The sequence below is a fragment of the Triticum dicoccoides genome, chromosome 2A (assembly GCF_002162155.2).
Source record: "Triticum dicoccoides isolate Atlit2015 ecotype Zavitan chromosome 2A, WEW_v2.0, whole genome shotgun sequence".
Taxonomy (NCBI): Eukaryota; Viridiplantae; Streptophyta; class Magnoliopsida; order Poales; family Poaceae; genus Triticum; species Triticum dicoccoides.
The window spans coordinates 10447232-10474732 of NC_041382.1; the positions used below are offsets into that span (position 1 = coordinate 10447232).

Sequence of the window (27501 nt, forward strand, 5' to 3'; positions counted from 1 at the left end):
AACTGTATTCTCATATGATCTAAGTTTTTCTTTTTCTGACATCCACCTCCACGCAGCAGCACAATACATAATTAGTAAGCCACCTTACTCAAGACTTCACTAGCTAGTGATAGTAAGGAGTGGTGGATTTGTACGTTACAGGTGGTGGATTGTTGGATTGATAAAATGTACCCCGTCAGATCCAAAATAAGGGCCGTGGAGAGAGTACAAATTTATGGCACATTAACTGAAATCATGAGTACATTTACTTCAGTGGTATACCTGAAAACATCTGTTTGTTCTAAATAAATAAAAATATAAAATTCAACAGGAATTACATTACACGAGTCCGAAACAAAATTAGACTGGCACTCCTCGTCGCTTCCTCCCTGGCACGGCACTAGCTTCATGTATATCCTGAGCATGACTTGTAACGAAATGAACAAATGATTTATGAGGGGGTATCCTTGATTCCCATGAAATTAGAATGAAGTCCCCTTTTGGTCTAACACTAGGATCTGTTAGAAGTTCCCCAAATGTAACACTTGGTTGTTTCTCGATTGAAGCATTAATTGTATAAGGTGTCATGCTAAATGGATGTGAAGCAAGGTCTGTCATGTGACTAATGTCCACTGGATGACCTTGTTCTATAAGAATTCTCGGGTGCACACCATGTATGGAGAGGTTTCTTTTAGCCATTTATATACCCTCACTAGTAGAAAAGGGGGCAATGGTCCAGGCCTGGCCAGCCCATTAGTCCCGGTTCAATCCAGAACCGGGACCAATGGTGGCATTGGACCCGGTTCGTGAGCCCCGGGGGCCGGCCGGGCCACGTGGGCCATTGGTCCCAGTTCGTCTGGACCTTTTGGTCCCAGTTGGTGGGACGAACCGGGACCAATGGGCCTCGCTCCTGGCCCACAATCATTGGTCCTGGTTGGTGTCATGAACCGGGACCAAAGGATGCCCTTTAGTCCCGGTTCAAGCCACCAACCGGGACCAATTAGTTGCCTATATATACCCCTCGCCCGCGAGCAGAGCACTCCCAGTGCTGTGTTTTTCGTGGTCGGCGAGGGGAGAGCTTTGTGGTGCTCTAGCTCACCTCCTATGCACACGAGGTGTTCGATGGAATGACCGAGCCACACTACTTAAGCTTGCTCGACCTCCAAGCTCCATTTTCCTTAATATTTGTCTAGGTTTAGCGGTCCGTCACGTTCCGTCTCCGTCTTCACCGCCGTCGATCGCCCGCGCCGATCTCGTCGCTGGCACCACCGTGGTGAGCCTCTTGTTCTTATCTTCTTTCTGAAAGGAAAAAAATTCTTACTTGTATGTTTATATAGATACTTGTATAATTTTCTTACTTTTATTATTGCATCTTATATAGTGCGATGGTTTTGGTATCCGCCCCCATCGACCCTCGTCCTGTCTATGATTCGGATGTGGTATATATTATCTTTTCATAACTACTGGTTCATTTATTGTTTATGACAATTATGCCGACCAACGTGACATAGATTTTATTTATCTAGGAGGTTGTTGAACCGGAAATTCCAACCGACCCTATTGTCGAGAGGTTAAATTTAGTTGAAGAAGAAAACAATTTGTTAAAGGAAAAAATTAGAAAAATTGAGGAGGAGAAGATGATATTGGAGTTGCATGTTGCGGATGTCGTCGATGATCACAAGATTAAGATGGATGCAATGCGCTTGAAGATTAGAAAGATTAGAAAATATGCCATTCATACCGAGGCTTGGTATCATTATGCCGTTGGATCAGTTGTTACATTGGTTGCGATTATGATCGCATTTGTTTTCGCATTGAAATGTTTTACATAGTTTCAGTGTATGGTTTAATTAATTTAGATGCTCTGCAGAGCTTTATGCTGTTAGATGAGAACTATGTATGTACTTTGGTTTTAATGTGATGATGAACTTCTATTAATTTAGTCACTTAATTATCTATTCATGATGTTCTGTAATGATTTTTGACACACTTAATTATATATAATGCATGCAGATGAACCGGCAATGGATGTACGGTGACAGACACACCTCCGAGTACAATAAGGGCGTGCATGATTTTCTCGAAGTGGCTGAGGCAAATAAGCAGAATGGTTTTATGTGTTGTCCATGCCCTATATGTGGGAATACGAAGTCTTACTCTGACCGGAATATCCTCCACACCCACCTACTTTACAAGGGTTTCATGCCACACTATAATGTTTGGACGAGGCACGGAGAAATAGGGGTTATGATGGAAGACGGCGAAGAAGAAGAGTACGATGACAACTATGTGCCCCCTAAATACGGTGATGCTACTGAACATCAAGAGGAACCAGACGATGTGCACGATGATGCTGCAACAGGCGAAGCTGCTGAAGATCAAGAGGAAGTAGACGATGTGCCCGATGATGATGATCTCCGCCGGGTCATTGTCGATGCAAGGACGCAATGCGAAAGTCAAAAGGAGAAGTTGAAGTTCGATCGCATGTTAGAGGACCACAAAAAAGGGTTGTACCCCAATTGCAAAGATGGCAACACAAAGTTCGGTACCGTACTAGAATTGCTGAAGTGGAAGGCAGAGAATGATGTACCTGACAAAGGATTTGAGAAGCTACTGAAAATATTGAAGAAGAAGCTTCCAAAGGATAACGAATTGCCTGACAGTACATACGCAACAAAGAAGGTCGTATGCCCTCTAGGATTGGAGGTGCAGAAGATACATGCATGCCCTAATGACTGCATCCTCTACCGCGGTGCATACAAGGATCTGAATGCATGCCCGGTATGCGGTGCATTGTGGTATAAGATCAGACGAGATGACCCTGGTGATGTTGACGGCGAGCCCCCCAGGAAGAGGGTTCCTGCGAAGGTGATGTGGTATGCTCCTATAATACCACGGTTGAAACGTCTGTTCAGAAACGGAGAGCATGCCAAGTTGATGCGATGGCACAATGAGGACCGTAAGAAAGACAGGAAGTTGAGAGCACCCGCTGACGGGTCGCAGTGGAGAAAAATCGTGAGAAAGTACTGGGATGAGTTTGCAAAGGACCCAAGGAATATATGGTTTGCTTTAAGTGCAGATGGCATTAATCCTTTCGGGGAGCAGAGCAGCAATCACAGCACCTGGCCCATGACTCTATGTATGTATAACCTTCCTTCTTGGATGTGCATGAAGCGGAAGTTCATTATGATGCCAGTTCTTATCCAAGGCCCTAAGCAACCCGGCAACGACATTGATGTGTACCTAAGGCCATTAGTTGAAGAACTTTTACAACTGTGGAATGGAAACGGTGTACGTATGTGGGATGAGCACAATAAAGAGGAATTTAACCTAAAGGCGTTGCTATTCGTGACCATAAACGATTGGCCCGCTCTCAGTAACCTTTCAGGACAGACAAACAAGGGATACCACACATGCACGCACTGTTTGGATGACACCGAAAGTATATACCTGGACAGATGCAGGAAGAATGTGTACGTGGGCCATCGTCGATTTCTCCCGACCAACCATCAATGTCGAAAGAAAGGCAGGCATTTCAAAGGCGAGGCAGATCACCGTAAGAAGCCCGCCATGCGTACCGGTGATCACGTACTTGCTATGGTCAATGATTTACACGTAATCTTTGGAAAGGGTCCCGGCGGACTAGCTGTTTCGAATGACGCTGAGGGACGCACACCCATGTGGAAGAAGAAATCTATATTCTTCGACCTACCCTACTGGAAAGACCTAGAGGTCCGCTCTTCAATCGACGTGATGCACGTGACGAAGAACCTTTGCGTGAACCTGCTAGGCTTCTTGGGCGTGTATGGGAAGACAAAAGATACACCTGAGGCACAGGAGGACCTGCAACGCTTGCACGAAAAAGAGGGCATGCCTCCGAAGCAGTATGAAGGTCCTGCCAGCTACGCTCTTACGAAAGAAGAGAAAGAAATCTTCTTTGAATGCCTGCTCAGTATGAAGGTCCCGACTGGCTTCTCGTCGAATATAAAGGGAATAATAAATATCCCAGAGAAAAATTTTAGAACCTAAAGTCTCATGACTGCCACGTGATTATGACGCAACTGCTTCCGGTTGCATTGAGGGGGCTTCTACCGGAAAACGTCCGATTAGCCATTGTGAAGCTATGTGCATTCCTCAATGCAATCTCTCAGAAGGTGATCGATCCAGAAATCATACCAAGGCTAAGGACTGATGTGGTGCAATGTCTTGTCAGTTTCGAGCAGGTGTTCCCACCATCCTTCTTCAATATCATGACGCACGTCCTGTTGGGGAACGTAGCAGAATTTCAAAATTTTCCTACGTGTCACCAAGATCTATCTATGGAGAGACCAGCAACGAGGGGAAGGAGAGTGCATCTACATACCCTTGTAGATCGCTAAGCGGAAGCGTTCAAGAGAATGGGTTTGAAGGAGTCGTACTCATCGTGATCCAAATCACCAGAAATCCTAGTGTCGAACGGATGGCACCTCCGCGTTCAACACACGTACAGCCCGACGACGTCTCCCATGCCTTGATCCAGCAAGGAGAGAGGGAGAGGTTGAGGAAGACTCCATCCAGCAGCAGCACGACGGCGTGGTGGTGGTGGAGGAGCGTGGTACTCCAGCAGGGCTTCGCCAAGCACCGCAAGATATGAGGAGAAAGAGAGGTAGGGCTGCACCAACAGGGAGAGGAACTCGCGTGTATTGGGCAGCCCATACCTCAACTATATATAGGGGAAGGGGAGGGGCTGCGCCCCACCTAGGGTTCCCTCCCTAGGGGTGGCGGCAGCCCCCTAGATCCCATCTAGGGGCGGCTAAGGGGAGGGAAGAGGGGGAGGCGCACCAGGGTGGGCCTTAGGGCCCATCTGCCCTAGGGTTTTCCCCCCCTTCCCACTCCCTTGCGCCTTGGGCCTTGGTGGGGGGCCGCACCAGCCCACCTAGGGCTGGTCCCCTCCCACACTTGGACCATGCATCCCTCCGGGGCTTGTGGCCCCACTTGGTGGACCCCCGGGACCCTCCCGGTGGTCCCGGTACGTTACCGATAAAACCCGAAACTTTTCCGGTGACCAAAACAGGACTTCCTATATATAAATCTTTACCACCGGACCATTCCGGAACTCCTCGTGATGTCTGGGATCTCATCCGTGACTCCTAACAACATTCGGTAACCACATACAAACTTCCTTTATAACCCTAGCGTCATCGAACCTTAAGTGTGTAGACCCTACGGGTTCGGGAACCATGCAGACATGACCGAGACGTTCTCCGGTCAATAACCAATAGCGGGATCTGGATACCCATGTTGGCTCCCACATGCTCCACGATGATCTCATCGGATGAACCACGATGTCAAGGACTTAATCAATCCTGTATACAATTCCCTTTGTCTATTGGTACGATACTTGCCCGAGATTCGATCGTCGGTATTCCGATACATTGTTCAATCTCATTACCGGCAAGTCTCTTTACTCGTTCCGTAATACATCATCCTGTGATCAACTCCTTGATCACATTGTGCACATTATGATGATGTCCTACCGAGTGGGCCCAGAGATACCTCTCCGTTTACACGGAGTGACAAATCCCAGTCTCGATTCGTGCCAACCCAACAGACACTTTCGGAGATACCCGTAGTGCACCTTTATAGTCACCCAGTTACGTTGTGACGTTTGGCACACCCAAAGCACTCCTACGGTATACGGGAGTTGCACAATCTCATGGTCTAAGGAAATGATACTTGACATTAGAAAAGCTTTAGCATACGAACTACATTATCTTATGCTAGGCTTAGGATTGGGTCTTGTCCATCACATCATTCTCCTAATGATGTGATCCCGTTATCAATGACATCCAATGTCCATGGTCAGGAAACCGTAACCATCTATTGATCAACGAGCTAGTCAACTAGAGGCTTACTACGGACATGGTGTTGTCTATGTATCCACACATGTATCTGAGTTTCCTATCAATACAATTCTAGCATGGATAATAAACAATTATCATGAACAAGGAAATATAATAATAATCAATTTATTATTGCCTCTACGGCATATTTCCAACAGTCTCCCACTTGCACTAGAGTCAATAATACAGTTCACATCGATATGTGATTAACACTCAAGGTCACATCCCCATGTGACTAACACCCAAAGAGTTCTGGGTTTGATCATGTTATGCTTGTGAGAGAGGTTTTAGTCAACAGGTCTGCAACATTCAGATCCGTATGTACTTCGCAAATTTCTATGTCATCTTGTAGATGCAACTACTACGCTACATTTGGAGCTATTCCAAATAACTGTTCCACTATATGAATCCAGTTTACTACTCGGAATAATCTAGATTAGTGTCAAAGTTTGCATCGGCGTAACCCTTTACGACGAATTCTTTTACCACCTCCATAATCGGGAAAATTCCTTAGTCCACTAGTTACTAAGGATAACTTTGACCGCTGTCCTGTGATCCATTCTTGGATCACTCTTGTACCCCTTGACTGACTCATGGCAAGGCACACTTCAGGTGTGGTACACAGCATAGCATACTGTAGAGCCTACGTCTTAAGCATAGGGGACGACCTTCATCCTTTCTCTCTATTCTGCCGTGGTCGAGCTTTAAGTCTTAACTTCATACCTTACAACTCAGGCAAGAACTCCTTCTTCGACTGATCCATCTTGAACACCTTCAAGATCATGTCAAGGTATGTGCTCATTTGAAAGTATCATTAAGCGTTTTGACCTATCCTTATAGATCTTGATGCTCAATGTTCAAGTAGCTTAATCCGGGCTTTCCGTTGAAAAACACTTTCCAAATAACCATATATGCTTTCCAGAAATTCTACGTTATTTCTGATCAACAATATGTCAACAACATATATTCATCAGAAATTCTATAGTGCTCCCACTCACTTCTTTGGAAATACAAGTTTCTCATAAACTTTGTATAAACCCAAAAATCTTTGATCATCATCAAAGCATACATTCCAACTCTGAGATGCTCACTCCAGTCCTTAGAAGGATTGCTGGAGCTTTGCATACTTATTAGCATCTTTCAGGATTGACAAAACCTTCCGGTTGTATCACATACAAACTTTCCTCAAGAAAATCGTCGAGGAAACAATGTTTTGACATCCTATCTGCAAGATTTCATAAATAATGCAATAATCGCTAATATAATTCCAAAAGACTCTTAGCATCGCTACGAGTGAGAAAGTCTCATCACAGTCAACTCCTTGAACTTGTCGGAAAACATCTTAACGACAAGTCGAGCTTTCTTAATGGTGATACTTACCATCATTGTCCGTCTTCCTTTTAAAATCCATATGTACCTAACAGCCTTACGACCATCAAGTAGTTCTTCCAAAGTCTACACTTTGTTTTCATATATGGATCCTCTCTCGGATTATATGGCCTCGAGCCATTTTGGAATTCAGGCCCACCATCGCTTCTTCATAGCTCGTAGGTTCATTGTTGTCTAGCAACATGACTTCCAAGACAGGATTACGTACCACTCTGAAGTATTACGCATCCTTGTCATCCTACGAGGTTTGGCAGTGACTTGATCTGAAGCTTCATGATCACTATCATAAGCTTCCACTTCAATTGGTGTAGGTGCCACAGGAACAACTTCCTGTGCCCTGCCACACACTAGATGGTTCAATAACCTCATCAAGTTTCCACCATCCTCCCACTCAATTCTTTTGAGAGAAACTTTTCCTCGAGAAAGGACCCGATTCTAGAAACAATCCCTTATTGCTTTCGGATCTGAGACAGGAGGTATACCCAACTATTTTGGGTGTCCTATGAAGATGCATTTAACCACTTTGGGTTCGAGCTTATCAGCCTGAAACTTTTTCACATAAGCGTCGCAGCCCCAAACTTTTAAGAAATGACAGCTTAGGTTTCTCTAAACCATAGTTCATACGGTGTCATCTCATCGGAATTACGTGGTGCCCTATTTAAAGCGAATGTGGTTGTCTCTAATGCCTAACCCATAAACTATCGTGGTAATTCGATAAGAGACATCATGGTATGCATCATATCCAATAGGGTGCAGTTATGATGTTCGGACACACCATCACACTATGGTGTTCCATGCTGTATTAGTTGTGAAACAATTTCCACAATGTCTTAATTCTGTGCCAAACTCGTAATTCAGATATTCATCTCTGTGATCATATCATAGATATTTTATCCTCTTGTCACGATGATCTTTCAACTTCACCCTGAAATTACTTGAACCTTTCAATAATTCAGACTCATGATTCATCAAGTAAATATACTCAAATCATCTGTGAAGTAAGAACATAACGATATCCACTACACGCCTCACCACTCATTGGACTGCACACATCAAAATGCATTACTTCCAACAAGTTGCTTTCTAGTTCCATTTTACTGAAAACGAGGCTTTCAGTCATCTTGCCCATGTGGTATGATTTGCATGTCTCAAGTGATTCAAAATCAAGTGAGTCCAAACGGTCCATTTGCATGGAGTTTCTTCATGCATATACACCAATAGACATGGTTCGCATGTCTCAAACTTTTCAAAAACATGTGAGCCCAAAGATCCATCAACATGGAGCTTCTTCATGCGTTTTATACCGATATGACTTACGTGTCAGTGCCACAAGTAGGTGGTACTATCTTATATGAACATGTGTGTCACTACGATCGAGATTCAATAAACTATCCATTTGAGGTGCAAGACCATTGAAGGTATTATTCAAATAAATAGAGTAACCCTTATTCTCCTTAAATGAATAACCGTATTGCGGTAGACATAATCCAATCATGTCTATGCTCAACGCAAACACCAAATAACAATTATTTAGGTTTAACACCAATCTCGATGATAGAGGGAGCGTGCGATGCTTGATCACATCAAGCTTGGAAAAAACTTCCAACACATATCGCCAGCTCACCTTTAGCTAGTCTCCGTTTACTCCGCAGCCTTTTATTTCGAGTTTACTAACACTTAGCAACCGAACCGGTATCTAATACCATGGTGCTACTAGGAGTACTAGTAAAGTACACATTAACACAATGTATATCCAATATACTTCTATCGACCTTGCCAGCCTTCTCATCTACCAAGTATCTTGTTGGGGAACGTTGCAGAAAATTAAAATTTTTCCTACGGTTTCACCAAGATCCATCTATGAGTTCATCTAAGCAACGAGTCTAGGGAGAGAGTTTGCATCTACATACCACTTGTAGATCGCGTGCGGAAGCTTGCAAGGTGATGATGTAGTCGTACTCGACGTGATCCAAATCACCGATGACCAGCGCCGAACGGACGGCACCTCCGCGTTCAACACACGTACGGGACGGGAGACGTCTCCTCCTTCTTGATCCAGCAAGGGGGAAGGAGAGGTTGATGAAGATCCAGCAGCACGACGGCGTGGTGGTGGATGCAGGGCGTCACAGCAGCAGGGCTTCGCCGAGACTACGAGGGAGAGACGTAACGGGGGGAGGTGGAGGCGCCAGGGGCTGGTGTATCAAGTCCCTCCTCTCCCCCACTATATATAGGGGTGCCAGGGGGGGCGCCGGCCCTAGTAGATGAGATCTACTAGGGGGGCGGCGGCCTAGGGGAGGTTTCCCTCCCCCCCCAAGGCACCTAGGGGTGCCTTCCACCACTAGGACTCCTCCTAGGGGGAAACCCTAGGCGCATGGGCCTATAGGGGCTGGTGCCCTTGGCCCATGATGGCCAAGGCGCACCCCCTACAGCCCATGTAGCCCCCCGGGACAGGTGGCCCCACCCGGTGGACCCCCGGGACCCTTCCGGTGGTCCCGGTACAATACCGATAACCCCGAAACTTGTCCCGATGCCCGAAATAGCACTTCCTATATATAATTCTTTACCTCCGGAACATTCCGGAACTCCTCGTGACGTCCGGGATCTCATCCGGGACTCCGAAAAACATTCGGGTTTCTGCATATCCATATCTTCATAACCCTAGCATCACCGAACCTTAAGTGTGTAGACCCTACGGGTTCGGGAGACATGCAGACATGACCGAGACGCTCTCAGTCAATAACCATCAGCGGGATCTGGATACCCATGATGGATCCCACATGCTCCTCGATGTTGTCATCGGATGAACCACTATGTCGAGGATTCGATCAAACCCTGTATGCAATTCCCTTTGTCAATCGGTACGTTACTTGCCCGAGACTCGATCGTCGGTATCCCAATACCTTGTTCAGTCTCGTTACCGGCAAGTCACTTTACTCGTACCGTAATGCATGATCCCGTGTCCAACACCTTGGTCACATTGAGCTCAATATGATGATGCATTACCGAGTGGGCCCAGAGATACCTCTTCGTCATACGGAGTGACAAATCCCAGTCTCGATCCGTGTCAACCCAACAGCTACTTTCGGAGATACCTGTAATGCACCTTTATAGTCACCCAGTTACGTTGTGACGTTTGATACACCCAATGCACTCTTACGGTATCCGGGAGTTACACGATCTCATGGTCGAAGGAAGAGATACTTGACACTTGCAAAGCTCTAGCAAAACGAACTACGCGATCTTTTATGCTATGCTTAGGATTGGGTCTTGTCCATCACATCATTCTCCTAATGATGTGATCCCGTTATCAACGACATCCAATGTCCATATTCAGGAAACCATGACTATCTGTTGATCACAACGAGCTGGTCAACTAGAGGCTTACCAGGGACATAGTGTGGTCTAAGTATTCACACGTGTATTACGATTTCCGGATAATACAGTTATAGCATGAATAAAAGACAATTATCATGAACAATGAAATATAATAATACTTTTATTATTGCCTCTAGGGCATATTTCCAACAGTCTCCCACTTGCACTAGAGTCACTAATCTAGTTACATTGTGATGAATCGAACACCCATAGAGTTCTGGTGTTGATCATGTTTTCCACGCGAGAGAGGTTTAGTCAGCGGATCTGCGACATTCAGATCCGTGTGCACTTTGCAAATCTCTATGTCTCCATCTTGAACATTTTCACGGATGGAGTTGAAACGACGCTTGATGTGCCTGGTCTTCTTGTGAAACCTGGGCTCCTTTGCGAGGGCAATAGCTCCAGTGTTGTCACAGAAGAGTTTGATCGGCCCCGACGCATTGGGTATGACTCCTAGGTCGGTGATGAACTCCTTCACCCAAATCGCTTCATGTGCTGCCTCCGAGGCTGCCATGTACTCCGCTTCACACGTAGATCCCGCCACGACGCTCTGCTTGCAGCTGCACCAGCTTACTGCTCCACCATTCAACATATACACGTATCCGGTTTGTGACTTAGAGTCATCCAGATCTGAGTCGAAGCTAGCATCGACGTAACCCTTTACAACGAGCTCTTCGTCTCCTCCATAAACGAGAAACATGTCCTTTGTCCTTTTCAGGTACTTCAGGATATTCTTGACCGCTGTCCAGTGTTCCTTGCCGGGATTACTTTGGTATCTTGCTACCAAACTTACGGCAAGGTTTACATCGGGTCTGGTACACAGCATGGCATACATAATAGATCCTATGGCTGAAGCATAGGGGATGACACTCATCTCTTCTTTATCTTTTGCCGTGGTCGGTGACTGAGCTGAGCTCAGTCTCATACCTTGTAACATAGGCAAGAACCCCTTCTTGGACTGATCCATTCTGAATCTCTTCAAAATCTTATCAAGGTATGTGCTTTGTGAAAGACCTATGAGGCGTCTCGATCTATCTCTATAGATCTTGATGCCTAATATGTAAGCAGCTTCTCCAAGGTCCTTCATTGAAAAACACTTATTCAAGTAGGCCTTAATGCTGTCCAGAAATTCTATATTATTTCCCATCAGGAGTATGTCATCTACATATAATATGAGAAATGCTACAGAGCTCCCACTCACTTTCTTGTAAACGCAGGCTTCTCCATAAGTCTGCATAAACCCAAACGCTTTGATCATCTCATCAAAGCGAATGTTCCAACTCCGAGATGCTTGCACCAGTCCATAAATGGATCGCTGGAGCTTGCATACTTTGTTAGTGTTCCGAGGATCGACAAAACCTTCCGGCTGCATCATATACAGTTCTTCCTTAAGATGCCCGTTAAGGAATGCTGTTTTGACGTCCATCTGCCATATCTCATAATCATAGTATGCGGCAATTGCTAACATGATTTGGACGGACTTTAGCTTCGCTACGGGAGAGAATGTCTCGTCGTAGTCAATCCCTTGAACCTGTCGATAACCCTTAGCGACAAGTCGAGCTTTATAGATGGTAACATTACCATCCGCGTCCGTCTTCTTCTTAAAGATCCATTTGTTTTCTATCGCTCGCCGATCACCGGGCAAGTCTGTCAAAGTCCATACTTTGTTTTCATACATGGATTCTATCTCGGATTTCATGGCTTCAAGCCATTTGTTGGAATCCGGGCCCGCCTTTGCTTCTTCATAGTTCGAAGGTTCATTGTTGTCTAACAATATGATTTCCAGGACAGGGTTGCCGTACCACTCTGGTGCGGAACGTGTCCTTGTGGACCTACGAAGTTCAGCAGTAACTTGATCCGAAGTACCTTGATCATTATCATGGTTTTCCTCTTCAGTTGGTGTGGGCATCACAGGAACGGTTTCCTGTGCTGCGTCACTATCCCGCTCAAGAGGTAGTACTTCATCGAGTTCTACTTTCCTCCCACTTACTTCTTTCGAGAGAAACTCTTTTTCCAGAAAGCATCCGTTCTTGGCAACAAAGATCTTGCCTTCGGATCTTAAGTAGAAGGTATACCCTATAGTTTCCTTAGGGTATCCTATGAATACGCATTTTTCCGACTTGGGTTCGAGCTTTTCAGGTTGAAGTTTCTTGACATAAGCTTCGCATCCCCAAACTTTTAGAAACGATAGCTTATGTTTCTTTCCAAACCATAATTCATACGGTGTCGTCTCAACGGATTTAGACGGTGCCCTATTTAAAGTGAATGTAGCTGTCTCTAGAGCGTATCCCCAAAATGATAGTGGTAAATCGGTAAGAGACATCATAGACCGCACCATATCCAATAGAGTGCGATTACGATGTTCGGACACACCGTTTCGCTGAGGTGTTCCAGGCGGCGTGAGCTGTGAAACGATTCCACATTTCTTTAAGTGTGTACCAAATTCGTGACTTAAGTATTCTCCTCCACGATCTGATCGTAAGAATTTTATCTTTCGGTCACGTTGATTCTCCACCTCATTCTGAAATTCCTTGAACTTTTCAAAGGTCTCAGACTTGTGTTTCATTAAGTAGACATACCCATATCTACTCAAGTCATCTGTGAGAGTGAGAACATAACGATATCCTCCGCGAGCCTCAACGCTCATTGGACCGCACACATCGGTATGTATGATTTCCAACAAGTTGGTTGCTCGCTCCATTGTTCCGGAGAACGGAGTCTTGGTCATTTTGCCCAAGAGGCATGGTTCGCACATGTCAAACGATTCATAATCAAGAGACTCTAAAAGTCCATCGGCATGGAGCTTCTTCATGCGCTTGACACCAATGTGACCAAGGCGGCAGTGCCACAAGTATGTGGGACTATCGTTATCAACTTTAAATCTTTTGGCATCTACACTATGAACATGTGTAATATTACGCTCGAGATTCATCAAGAATAAACCATTGACCATCGGAGCATGACCATAAAACATATCTCTCATATAAATCGAACAACCATTATTCTCAGACTTAAATGAGTAGCCATCTCGTATTAAACGAGATCCAGATACAATGTTCATGCTCAAACTTGGCACTAAATAACAATTATTAAGGTTCAAAACTAATCCCGTAGGTAAATGTAGAGGCAGCGTGCCGACGGCGATCACATCGACTCTGGAACCATTCCCGACGCGCATCGTCACCTCGTCCTTCGCCAGTCTCCGTTTATTCCGCGGCTCCTACTGTGAGTTACAAATATGAGCAACGACACCGGTATCAAATACCCAGGAGTTACTATGATTACTGGTAAGGTACACATCAATCACATGTATATCAAATATACCTTTGGTGTTGCCGGCCTTCTTATCCGCTAAGTATTTGGGGCAGTTCCGCTTCCAGTGACCCTTCCCCTTGCAATAAAAGCACTCAGTCTCAGGCTTGGGTCCATTCTTTGACTTCTTCCCAGTAACTGGCTTACCAGGCGCGGCAACATCTTTGCCGTGTTTCTTGAAGTTCTTCTTACCCTTGCCCTTCTTGAACTTAGTGGTCTTATTGACCATCAACACTTGATGTTCTTTCTTGATTTCAGCCTCTGCTGACTTCAGCATCGAGAACACTTCAGGAATGGTCTTTTCCATTCCCTGCATGTTGTAGTTCATCACAAAGCTCTTGTAGCTTGGTGGGAGCGACTGGAGGATTCTGTCAATGACCGCCTCATCTGGGAGGTTAATGTTCAGCTGGGTCATACGGTTGTGCAACCCAGACATCTTCAGGATGTGTTCACTGACAGAACTGTTTTCCTCCATCTTACAACTGTAGAACTTGTTGGAGACATCATATCTCTCGACCCGGGCATGAGCTTGGAAAACTAGTTTCAGCTCTTCGAACATCTCATATGCTCTGTGATGCTCAAAACGCTTTTGGAGCCCCGGTTCTAAGCTGGAAAGCATGCCGCACTGAACGAGGGAGTAATCATCAGCGCGAGACTGCCAAGCATTCATAATGTCTTGGTTCTCTGGGACGGGAGCGTCACCTAGCGGTCCTTCTAGGACATATTGTTTCCTGGCAGCTATGAGGATGATCCTCAGGTTCCGGACCCAGTCCGTATAGTTGCTGCCATCATCTTTCAGCTTGGTTTTCTCTAGGAACGCGTTGAAGTTCATGTTGACATTAGCGTTGGCCATTGATCTACAAGACATATTTGCAAAGGTTTTAGACTAAGTTCATGATAATAAAGTTCTAATCAAATTATGAACTCCCACTTAGATTAGACATCCCTTTAGTCATCTAAGTGTTACACGATCCGAGTCGACTAGTCCGTGTCCGATCATCACGTGAGACGGACTAGTCATCGTCGGTGAACATTTTCATGTTGATCGTATCTTCCATACGACTCTTGTTCGACCTTTCGGTCTCCGTGTTCCGAGGCCATGTCTGCACATGCTAGGCTCGTCAAGTTAACCCAAAGTGTTTTCGCTGTGTAAAACTGTCTTACACCCGTTGTATGTGAACGTAAGAATCCATCACACCCGATCATCACGTGGTGCTTAGAAACGACGAACTGTAGCAACGGTGCACAGTTAGGGGAGAACACTTCTTGAAATTTTATAAGGGATCATCTTATTTACTACCGTCGTCCTAAGTAAACAAGATGCATAATACATAATAAACATCACATGCAATTATATAGTTGTGACATGATATGGCCAATATCATATAGCTCCATTGATCTTCATCTTCGGGGCTCCATGATCATCTTGTCACCGGCTTGACACCATGATCTCCATCATCATGATCTCCATCATCGTGTCTTCATGAAGTTGTCACGCCAACGACTACTTCTACTTCTATGACTAACGTTTAGCAATAAAGTAAAGCAGTTTACATGACGTTATTCAATGACACGCAGGTCATACAAAAAATAATGACAACTCCTATGGCTCCTGCCGGTTGTCATACTCATCGACATGCAAGTCGTGAATCCTATTACAAAGAACATGATCTCATACATCACAATTCATCATTCATCACAACTTCTGGCCATATCACATCACATGATCAATCGCTGCAAAAACAAGTTAGACGTCCTCTAATTGTTGTTGCATCTTTTACGTGGCTGCAATTGGGTTCTAGCAAGAACGTTTTCTTACCTACGAATCACCACAACGTGATTTTGTCAACTTCTATTTACCCTTCATAAGGGCCCTGTTCATCGATTCCGCTCCAACTAAGGTGGGAGAGACAGACACCCGCCAGCCACCTTATGCAACTTGTGCATGTCAGTCGGTGGAACCGGTCTCACGTAAGAGTACGTGTAAGGTTGGTACGGGCCGCTTCATCCCACAATACCGTTGAGCAAGAAAAGACTAGTAGAGGCAAGTAAGATGACAAAATCCACGCCCACAACAAAGTTGTGTTCTACTCGTGCAAAGAGAACTACGCATAGACCTAGCTCATGATGCCACTGTTGGGGAACGTTGCAGAAAATTAAAATTTTTCCTACGGTTTCACCAAGATCCATCTATGAGTTCATCTAAGCAACGAGTCTAGGGAGAGAGTTTGCATCTACATACCACTTGTAGATCGCGTGCGGAAGCTTGCAAGGTGATGATGTAGTCGTACTCGACGTGATCCAAATCACCGATGACCAGCGCCGAACGGACGGCACCTCCGCGTTCAACACACGTACGGGACGGGAGACGTCTCCTCCTTCTTGATCCAGCAAGGGGGAAGGAGAGGTTGATGAAGATCCAGCAGCACGACGGCGTAGTGGTGGATGCAGGGCGTCACAGCAGCAGGGCTTCGCCGAGACTACGAGGGAGAGACGTAACGGGGGGAGGTGGAGGCGCCAGGGGCTGGTGTATCAAGTCCCTCCTCTCCCCCACTATATATAGGGGTGCCAGGGGGGGCGCCGGCCCTAGTAGATGAGATCTACTAGGGGGGCAGCGGCCTAGGGGAGGTTTCCCTCCCCCCCCAAGGCACCTAGGGGTGCCTTCCACCACTAGGACTCCTCCTAGGGGGAAACCCTAGGCGCATGGGCCTATAGGGGCTGGTGCCCTTGGCCCATGATGGCCAAGGCGCACCCCCTACAGCCCATGTAGCCCCCCGGGACAGGTGGCCCCACCCGGTGGACCCCCGGGACCCTTCCGGTGGTCCCGGTACAATACCGATAACCCCGAAACTTGTCCCGATGCCCGAAATAGCACTTCCTATATATAATTCTTTACCTCCGGACCATTCCGGAACTCCTCGTGACGTCCGGGATCTCATCCGGGACTCCGAACAACATTCAGGTTTCTGCATATCCATATCTTCATAACCCTAGCGTCACCGAACCTTAAGTGTGTAGACCCTACGGGTTCGGGAGACATGCAGACATGACCGAGACGCTCTCAGTCAATAACCATCAGCAGGATCTGGATACCCATGATGGCTCCCACATGCTCCTCGATGTTGTCATCGGATGAACCACTATGTCGAGGATTCGATCAAACCCTGTATGCAATTCCCTTTGTCAATCGGTACGTTACTTGCCCGAGACTCGATCGTCGGTATCCCAATACCTTGTTCAGTCTCGTTACCGGCAAGTCACTTTACTCGTACCGTAATGCATGATCCCGTGTCCAACACCTTGGTCCCATTGAGCTCAATATGATGATGCATTACCGAGTGGGCCCAGAGATACCTCTCCGTCATACGGAGTGACAAATCCCAGTCTCGATCCGTGTCAACCCAACAGCTACTTTCGGAGATACCTGTAATGCACCTTTATAGTCACCCAGTTACGTTGTGACGTTTGATACACCCAATGCACTCTTACGGTATCCGGGAGTTACACGATCTCATGGTCGAAGGAAGAGATACTTGACACTTGCAAAGCTCTAGCAAAACGAACTACACGATCTTTTATGCTATGCTTAGGATTGGGTCTTGTCCATCACATCATTCTCCTAATGATGTGATCCTGTTATCAACGACATCCAATGTCCATAGTCAGGAAACCATGACTATCTGTTGATCACAACGAGCTGGTCAACTAGAGGCTTACTAGGGACATAGTGTGGTCTAAGTATTCACACGTGTATTACGATTTCCGGATAATACAGTTATAGCATGAATAAAAGACAATTATCATGAACAATGAAATATAATAATACTTTTATTATTGCCTCTAGGGCATATTTCCAACATATCTAGGGTAATTCTGCTTCAGTGGCTGTTCCTCTTATCACAGAAGCACTTAGTCTCGGGTTTGGGTTCAACCTTGGGTTTCTTCACTAGAGCAGCAGCTGATTTGCCGTTTCATGAAGTATCCCTTCTTGCCCTTGCCCTTCTTGAAACTAGTGGTTTCCCCAACCATCAACAATTGATGCTCCTTCTTAATTTCTACTTTGTGGTGTCAAACATCGCGAATATCTCAAGGATCATCATACATGTCCCTGATATATTATAGTTCATCACGAAGCTCTAGCAACTTGGTGGTAATGACTTCGGAGAAACATCACTATCTCATCTGGAAGATCAACTCCCACTCGATTCAAATGATTGTTCTACTCAGACAATCTGAGCACAAGCTCAACAATTGAGCTTTTCTCCCTTAGTTTGCAGGCTAAGAAAATCGTCGGAGGTCTTATACCTCTTGACGTGGGCACGAGCCTGAAATCCCAATTTCAGCCCTCAAAACATCTCATATGTTTCGCGACGTTTCAAAACGTCTACGGTGCCTCAACTCTAAACCGTTTAACTGAACTATCACGTAGTTATCAAAATTTGTATGTCAGATGTTCCCAACATCCAGAGACGACGTTCGAGGTTCAGCACACTTAGCGGTGCATTAAGGACATAAGCCTTCCATGAAGCAATGAGGACAATCCTTAGTTTACGGACCTAGTCCGCATAGTTGCTACTATCAACTTTCAACTAAATTTTCTCTAGGAACATATCTAAACAATAGAACTAAAGTGCGAGCTACGACATAATTTGGAAAATCCTTTTGACTATGTTCAGGATAAACAAGTTCATCTTATGAACTCCCACTCAGATAGACATCCCTCTAGTCATCTAAGTGATTACATGATCCGAGTCAACTAGGCCGTGTCCGATCATCACGTGAGACTGACTAGTCATCATCGGTGAACATCTTCATGTTGATCGTATCTACCATATGACTCATGCTCGACCTTTTGGTCTCTTGTGTTCCGAGGCCATGTCTGTACATGCTAGGCTCGTCAAGTCAACCTAAGTGTTTTGCATGTGTTCCGAGGCCATGTCTGTACATGCTAGGCTCGTCAACACCCGTTGCATTCGAACGTAAGAATCTATCACACCCGATCATCACGTGGTGCTTCGAAACTACGAACTTTCGCAACGGTGCACAGTTAGGGCGAACACTTTCTTGAAATTTTAATGAGGGATCATCTTATTTACTACCGTCGTTCTAAGCAAATAAGATGCATAAACATGATAAACATCACATGCAATCAAATAGTGACATGATATGGCCATCATCACTTTGCTCCTTTTGATCTCCATCTTCGGGGCTCCATGATCATTATTGTCACCGGCATGACACCATGATCTCGATCATCATGATCTCCATCATCGTGTCTTCATGAAGTTGTCTCGCCAACTATTACTTCTACTACTACAGCTAACGGTTAGCAATAAAGTAAAGTAATTACATGACATTTATATTGACACGCAGGTCATAAATAAATAAAGACAACTCCTATGGCTCCTGCCGGTTGTCATACTCATCGACATGCAAGTCGTGATTCCTATTACAAGAACATGATCAATCTCATACATCACATATCATTCATCACATTCTTCTTGGCCATATCACATCACATAGCATACCCTACAAAAACAAGTTAGACGTCCTCTAATTGTTGTTTGCATGTTTTATGTGGCTGCTATGGGTTTCTAGCAAGAACGTTTCTTACCTACGCAAAAACCACAATGTGATATGCCAATTGCTATTTACCCTTCATAAGGACCCTTTTCATCGAATCCGATCCGACTAAAGTGGGAGAGACAGACACCCGCCAGCCACCTTATGCAACTAGTGCATGTCAGTCGGTGGAACTGGTCTCACGTAAGCGTACATGTAAGGTTGGTCCGGGCCGCTTCATCCCACGATCTCGCTGAATCAAGAGTGGACTAGTAATGGTAAGCATATTGAACAAAATCAACGCCCACAACTACTTTGTGTTCTACTCGTGCATAAAATCTACGCAATAGACCTAGCTCATGATGCCACTGTCGGGGAACATAGCAGAAATTCAAAATTTTCCTACGTGTCACCAAGATCTATCTATGGAGAGACCAGCAACGAGGGGAAGGAGAGTGCATCTACATACCCTTGTAGATCGCTAAGCGGAAGCGTTCAAGAGAACGGGGTTGAAGGAGTCGTACTCGTCGTGATCCAAATCACAGGAGATCCTAGTGCCGAACGGACGGCACCTCCACGTTCAACACACGTACAGCCCGAAGACGTCTCCCATGCCTTGATCCAGCAAGGAGAGAGGGAGAGGTTGAGGAAGACTCCATCCAGCGGCAGCACGACGGCGTGGTGGTGGTGGAGGAGCGTGGTACTCCAGCAGGGCTTCGCCAAGCACCGCAAGATATGAGGAGAAAGAGAGGTAGGGCTGCACCAACAGGGAGAGGAACTCGCGTGTATTGGGCAGCCCATACCTCAACTATATATAGGGGAAGGGGAGGGGCTGCGCCCCCACCTAGGTTTCCCTCCCTAGGGGTGGCGGCAGCCCCCTAGATCCCATCTAGGGGCGGCCAAGGGGAGGGGAGAGGGGGAGGCGCACCAGGGTGGGCCTTAGGGCCCATCTGCCCTAGGGTTTGCCCCCCCCCTTCCCACTCCCTTGCGCCTTGAGCCTTGGTGGGGGGCCGCACCAGCCCACCTGGGGCTGGTCCCCTACCACACTTGGCCCATGCATCCCTCTGGGGCTTGTGGCCCCACTTGGTGGACCCCCGGGACCCTCCCGGTGGTCCCGGTACGTTACCGATAAAACCCGGAACTTTTCCGGTGACCAAAACAGGACTTCCTATATATAAATCTTTACCTCCGGACCATTCCGGAACTCCTCGTGATGTCCGGGATCTCATCTGGGACTCCGAACAACATTCAGTAACCACATACAAAGTTCCTTTATAACCCTAGCGTCATCGAACCTTAAGTGTGTAGACCCTACGGGTTCGGGAACCATGCAGACATGACCGAGACGTTCTCCGGTCAATAACCAACAGCGGGATCTGGACACCCATGTTGTCTCCCACATGCTCCACGATGATCTCATCGGATGAACCACGATGTCAAGTACTTAATCAATCCCGTATACAATTCCCTTTGTCTATCGGTACGATACTTGCCCGAGATTCGATCATCGGTATCCCGATACCTTGTTCAATCTCGTTACCGGCAAGTCTCTTTACTCGTTCCGTAACACATCATCCCGTGATCAACTCCTTGATCACATTGTGCACATTATGATGATGTCCTACCGAGTGGGCCCAGAGATACCTCTCCGTTTACACGGAGTGATAAATCCCAGTCTCGATTCGTGCCAACCCAACAGACACTTTCGGAGATACCCGTAGTGCACCTTTATAGTCACCCAGTTACGTTGTGACGTTTGGCACACCCAAAGCACTCCTACGGTATCCGGGAGTTGCACAATCTCATGGTCTAAGGAAATGATACTTGACATTAGAAAAGCTTTAGCATACGAACTACATGATCTTGTGCTAGGCTTAAGATTGGGTCTTGTCCATCACATCATTCTCCTAATGATGTGATCCCGTTATCAATGACATCCAATGTCCACGGTCAGGAAACCGTAACCATCTATTGATCAATGAGCTAGTCAATTAAAAGCTTACTAGGGACATGGTGTTGTCTATGTATCCACACATGTATCTGAGTTTCCTATCAATACAATTCTAGCATGGATAATAAACAATTATCATGAACAAGGAAATATAATAATAATCAATTTATTATTACCTCTACGGCATATTTCCAACAGTCTCCCACTTGCACTAGAGTCAATAATACAGTTCACATCGATATGTGATTAACACTGAAGGTCACATCCCCATGTGACTAACACCCAAAGAGTTCTGGGTTTGGTCATGTTATGCTTGTGAGAGAGGTTTTAGTCAACGGGTCTGCAACATTCAGATCCGTATGTACTTCGCAAATTTCTATGTCATCTTGTAGATGCAACTACTACGCTACATTTGGAGCTATTCCAAATAACTGTTCCACTATATGAATCCAGTTTACTACTCAAAATAATCTAGATTAGTGTCAAAGTTTGCATCGGCGTAACCCTTTATGACGAACTCTTTTACCACCTCCATAATCGAGAAAATTCCTTAGTCCACTAGTTACTAAGGATAACTTTGACCGCTGTCCTGTGATCCATTCTTGGATCACTCTTGTACCCCTTGACTGACTCATGGCAAGGCACGCTTCAGGTGCGGTACACAGCATAGCATACTGTAGAGCCTACGTCTTAAGCATAGGGGACGACCTTCATCCTTTCTCTCTATTCTGCCGTGGTCGAGCTTTAAGTCTTAACTTCATACCTTACAACTCAGGCAAGAACTCCTTCTTCGACTGATCCATCTTGAACACCTTCAAGATCATGTCAAGGTATGTGCTCATTTGAAAGTATCATTAAGCGTTTTGATCTATCCTTATAGATCTTGATGCTCAATGTTCAAGTAGCTTAATCCAGACTTTCCATTGAAAAACACTTTCCAAATAACCCTATATGCTTTCCAGAAATTCTATGTCATTTCTGATCAACAATATGTCAACAACATATATTCATCAGAAATTCTATAGTGCTCCCACTCACTTCTTTGGAAATACAAGTTTCTCATAAACTTTGTATAAACCCAAAAATCTTTGATCATCATCAAAGCATATATTCCAACTCCGAGATGCTCACTCTAGTCCTTAGAAGGATTGCTGGAGCTTTGCATACTTATTAGCATCTTTCAGGATTGACAAAACCTTCCGGTTGTATAACATACAACCTTTCCTCAAGAAAATCATCGAGGAAACAATGTTTTGACATCCTATCTGCAAGATTTCATAAATAATGCAGTAATCGCTAATATAATTCCAACAGACTCTTAGCATCGCTACGAGTGAGAAAGTCTCATCGCAGTCAACTCCTTGAACTTGTCGGAAAACATCTTAACGACAAGTCGAGCTTTCTTAATGGTGATACTTACCACCATTGTCCGTCTTCCTTTTAAAATCCATATGTACCTAACAGCCTTACGACCATCAAGTAGTTCTTCCAAAGTCTACACTTTGTTTTCATATATGGATCCTCTCTCGAATTATATGGCCTCGAGCCATTTTGGAATCCAGGCCCACCATCGCTTCTTCATAGCTCGTAGGTTCATTGTTGTCTAGCAACATGACTTCCAAGACAGGATTACGTACCACTCTGAAGTATTACACATCCTTGTCATCCTACGAGGTTTGGCAGTGACTTGATCTGAAGCTTCATGATCACTATCATAAGCTTCCACTTCAATTGGTGTAGGTGCCACAGGAACAACTTCCTGTTCCCTGCCACACACTAGATGGTTCAATAACCTCATCAAGTTTCCACCATCCTCCCACTCAATTCTTTTGAGAGAAACTTTTCCTCGAGAAAGGACCCCATTCTAGAAACAATCCCTTATTGCTTTCGGATCTGAGACAGGAGGTATACCCAACTGTTTTGGGTGTCCTATGAAGATGCATTTATCCGCTTTGGGTTCGAGCTTATCAGCCTGAAACTTTTTCACATAAGCTTCGCAGCCCCAAACTTTTAAGAAATGACAGCTTAGGTTTCTCTAAACCATAGTTCATACGGTGTCATCTCATAGGAATCACGTGGTGCCCTATTTAAAGTGAATGTGGTTGTCTCTAATGCCTAACCCATAAACTATCATGGTAATTCGATAAGAGACATCATGGTATGCATCATATCCAATAGGGTGTAGTTATGATGTTCGGACACACCATCACACTATGGTGTTCCAGGCTGTATTAGTTGTGAAACAATTTCCACAATGTCTTAATTCTATGCCAAACTCATAATTCAGATATTCATCTCTGTGATCATATCATAGATATTTTATCCTCTTGTCACGACGATCTTTCAACTTCACCCTGAAATTACTTGAACCTTTCAATAATTCAGACTCATGATTCATCAAGTAAATATACTCAAATCATCTGTGAAGTAAGAACATAACGATATCCACTACACGCCTCAGCACTCATTGGACTGCACACATCAAAATGCATTACTTCCAACAAGTTGCTTTCTAGTTCCATTTTACTGAAAACGAGGCTTTCAGTCATCTTGCCCATGTGGTATGATTTGCATGTCTCAAGTGATTCAAAATCAAGTGAGTCCAAACGGTCCATTTGCATGGAGTTTCTTAGTGCATATACACCAATAGGCATGGTTCGCGTGTCTCAAACTTTTCAAAAACGTGTGAGCCCAAAGATCCATCAACATGGAGCTTCTTCATGCGTTTTATACCGATATGACTTACATGTCAGTGCCACAAGTAGGTGGTACTATCTTATATGAACATGTGTGTCACTACGATCGAGATTCAATAAACTATCCATTTTAGGTGCAAGACCATTGAAGGTATTATTCAAATAAACAGAGTAAACCTTATTCTCCTTAAATGAATAACCGTATTGCGGTAGACATAATCCAATCATGTCTATGCTCAACGCAAACACCAAATAACAATTATTTAGGTTTAACACCAATCTCGATGGTAGAGGGAGCGTGCGATGCTTGATCACATCAAGCTTGGAAAAAACTTCCAACACATATCGCCAGCTCACCTTTAGCTACTCTTCGTTTACTCCACAGCCTTTTATTTCGAGTTTACTAACACTTAGCAACCGAACCGGTATCTAATACCATGGTGCTACTAGGAGTACTAGTAAAGTACACATTAACATAATGTATATCCAATATACTTCTATCGACCTTGCCAGCCTTCTCATCTACCAAGTATCTAGGGTAATTCTGCTTCAGTGGCTGTTCCTCTTATCACAGAAGCACTTAGTCTCGGGTTTGGGTTCAACCTTGGGTTTCTTCACTAGAGCAGCAGCTGATTTGTCGTTTCATGAAGTATCCCTTCTTGCCCTTGCCCTTCTTGAAACTAGTGGTTTCCCCAACCATCAACAATTGATGCTCCTTCTTGATTTCTACTTTGTGGTGTCAAACATCGCGAATATCTCAAGGATCATCATACATGTCCCTGATATATTATAGTTCATCACGAAGCTCTAGCAGCTTGGTGGTAATGACTTCGAAGAAACATCACTATCTCATCTGGAAGATCAACTCCCACTCGATTCAAATGATTGTTGTACTCAGACAATCTGAGCACAAGCTCAACAATTGAGCTTTTCTCCCTTAGTTTGCAGGCTAAGAAAATCGTCGGAGGTCTTATACCTCTTGACGTGGGCACGAGCCTGAAATCCCAATTTCAGCCCTCGAAACATCTCATATGTTTCGCGACGTTTCAAAACGTCTTCGGTGCCTCAACTCTAAACCGTTTAACTGAACTATCACGTAGTTATCAAAATTTGTATGTCAGATGTTCCCAACATCCATAGACGACGTTCGAGGTTCAGCACACTTAGCGGTGCATTAAGGACATAAGCCTTCCATGAAGAAATGAGGACAATCCTCAGTTTACGGACGTAGTTCGCATAGTTGCTACTATCAACTTTCAACTAAATTTTCTCTAGGAACATATCTAAACAGTAGAACTAAAGCGCGAGCTACGACATAATTTGCAAAATCCTTTTGACTATGTTCAGGATAAACAAGTTCATCTTATGAACTCCCACTCAGATAGACATCCCTCTAGTCATCTAAGTGATTACATGATCCGAGTCAACTAGGCCGTGTCCGATCATCACGTGAGACGGACTAGTCATCATCGGTGAACATCTTCATGTTGATCGTATCTACCATACGACTCATGCTCGACCTTTCGGTCTCTTGTGTTCCGAGGCCATGTCTGTACATGCTAGGCTCGTCAAGTCAACCTAAGTGTTTTGCATGTGTTCCGAGACCATGTCTGTACATGCTAGGCTCATCAACACCCGTTGCATTCGAACGTAAGAATCTATCACACCCGATCATCACGTGGTGCTTCGAAACTACGAACTTTTGCAACGGTGCACAGTTAGGGGGAACACTTTCTTGAAATTTTAATAAGGGATCATCTTATTTACTACCGTCGTTCTAAGCAAATAAGATGCATAAACATGATAAACATCACATGCAATCAAATAGTGACATGATATGGCCATCATCACTTTGCTCCTTTTGATCTCCATCTTCGGGGCTCCATGATCATCATTGTCACCGGCATGACACCATGATCTCCATCATCATGATCTCCATCATCGTGTCTTCATGAAGTTGTCTCGCCAACTATTACTTCTACTACTACATCTAACGGTTAGCAATAAAGTAAAGTAATTACATGACATTTATATTGACACGCAGGTCATAAATAAATAAAGACAACTCCTATGGCTCCTGCCGGTTGTCATACTCATCGACATGCAAGTCGTGATTCCTATTACAAGAACATGATCAATCTCATACATCACATATCATTCATCACATTCTTCTTGGCCATATCACATCACATAGCATACCCTGCAAAAACAAGTTAGACGTCCTCTAATTGTTGTTTGCATGTTTTACGTGGCTGCTATGGGTTTCTAGCAAGAACGTTTCTTACCTACGCAAAAACCACAACGTGATATGCCAATTGCTATTTACCCTTCATAAGGACCCTTTTCATCGAATCCGATCCAACTAAAGTGGGAGAGACAGACACCCGCCAGCCACCTTATGCAACTACTGCATGTCAGTCGGTGGAACCGGTCTCATGTAAGCGTACGTGTAAGGTTGGTCCGGGCCACTTCATCCCACGATGCCGCCGAATCAAGATTGGACTAGTAACGGTAAGCATATTGAACAAAGTCAACGCCCACAACTACTTTGTGTTCTACTCGTGCATAGAATCTATGCAATAGACCTAGATCATGATGCCACTGTCGGGGAACGTAGCAGAAATTCAAAATTTTCCTACGTGTCACCAAGATCTATCTATGGAGAGACCAGCAACGAGGGTAAGGAGAGTGCATCTACATACCCTTGTAGATCGCTAAGCGGAAGCATTCAAGAGAACGGGGTTGAAGGAGTCGTACTCGTCGTGATCCAAATCATCGGAGATCCTAGTGCCGAACGGACGGCACCTCCGCGTTCAACACACGTACAGCCCGACGACGTCTCCCATGCCTTGATCCAGCAAGGAGAGAGGGAGAGGTTGAGGAAGACTCCATCCAGCAGCAGCACGACGGCGTGGTGGTGGTGGAGGAGCGTGGTACTCCAGCAGGGCTTCGCCAAGCACCGCAAGATATGAGGAGAAAGAGAGGTAGGGCTGCACCAACAGGGAGAGGAACTCGCGTGTATTGGGCAGCCCATACCTCAACTATATATAGGGGAAGGGGAGGGGCTGCGCCCCCACCTAGGGTTCCCTCCCTAGGGGTGGCGGCAGCCCCCTAGATCCCATCTAGGGGCGGCCAAGGGGAGTGGAGAGGGGGAGGTGCACCAGGGTGGGCCTTAGGGCCCATCTGCCCTAGGGTTTGCCCCCCCTTCCCACTCCCTTGCGCCTTGGGCCTTGGTGGGGGGCCGCACCAGCCCACCTGGGGCTGGTCCCCTCCCACACTTGGCCCATGCATCCCTCTGGGGCTTGTGGCCCCACTTGGTGGACCCCCGGGACCCTCCCGGTGGTCCCGGTACGTT

At 45.4% G+C, this 27501-nt stretch overlaps 1 pseudogene; it reads right to left on the minus strand.

The window, feature by feature from the left end:
• Window positions 1-339: 339 nt before the first annotated feature.
• Window positions 340-27501, minus strand: part of LOC119358614 — a 32054-nt pseudogene continuing 4892 nt past the window's right edge.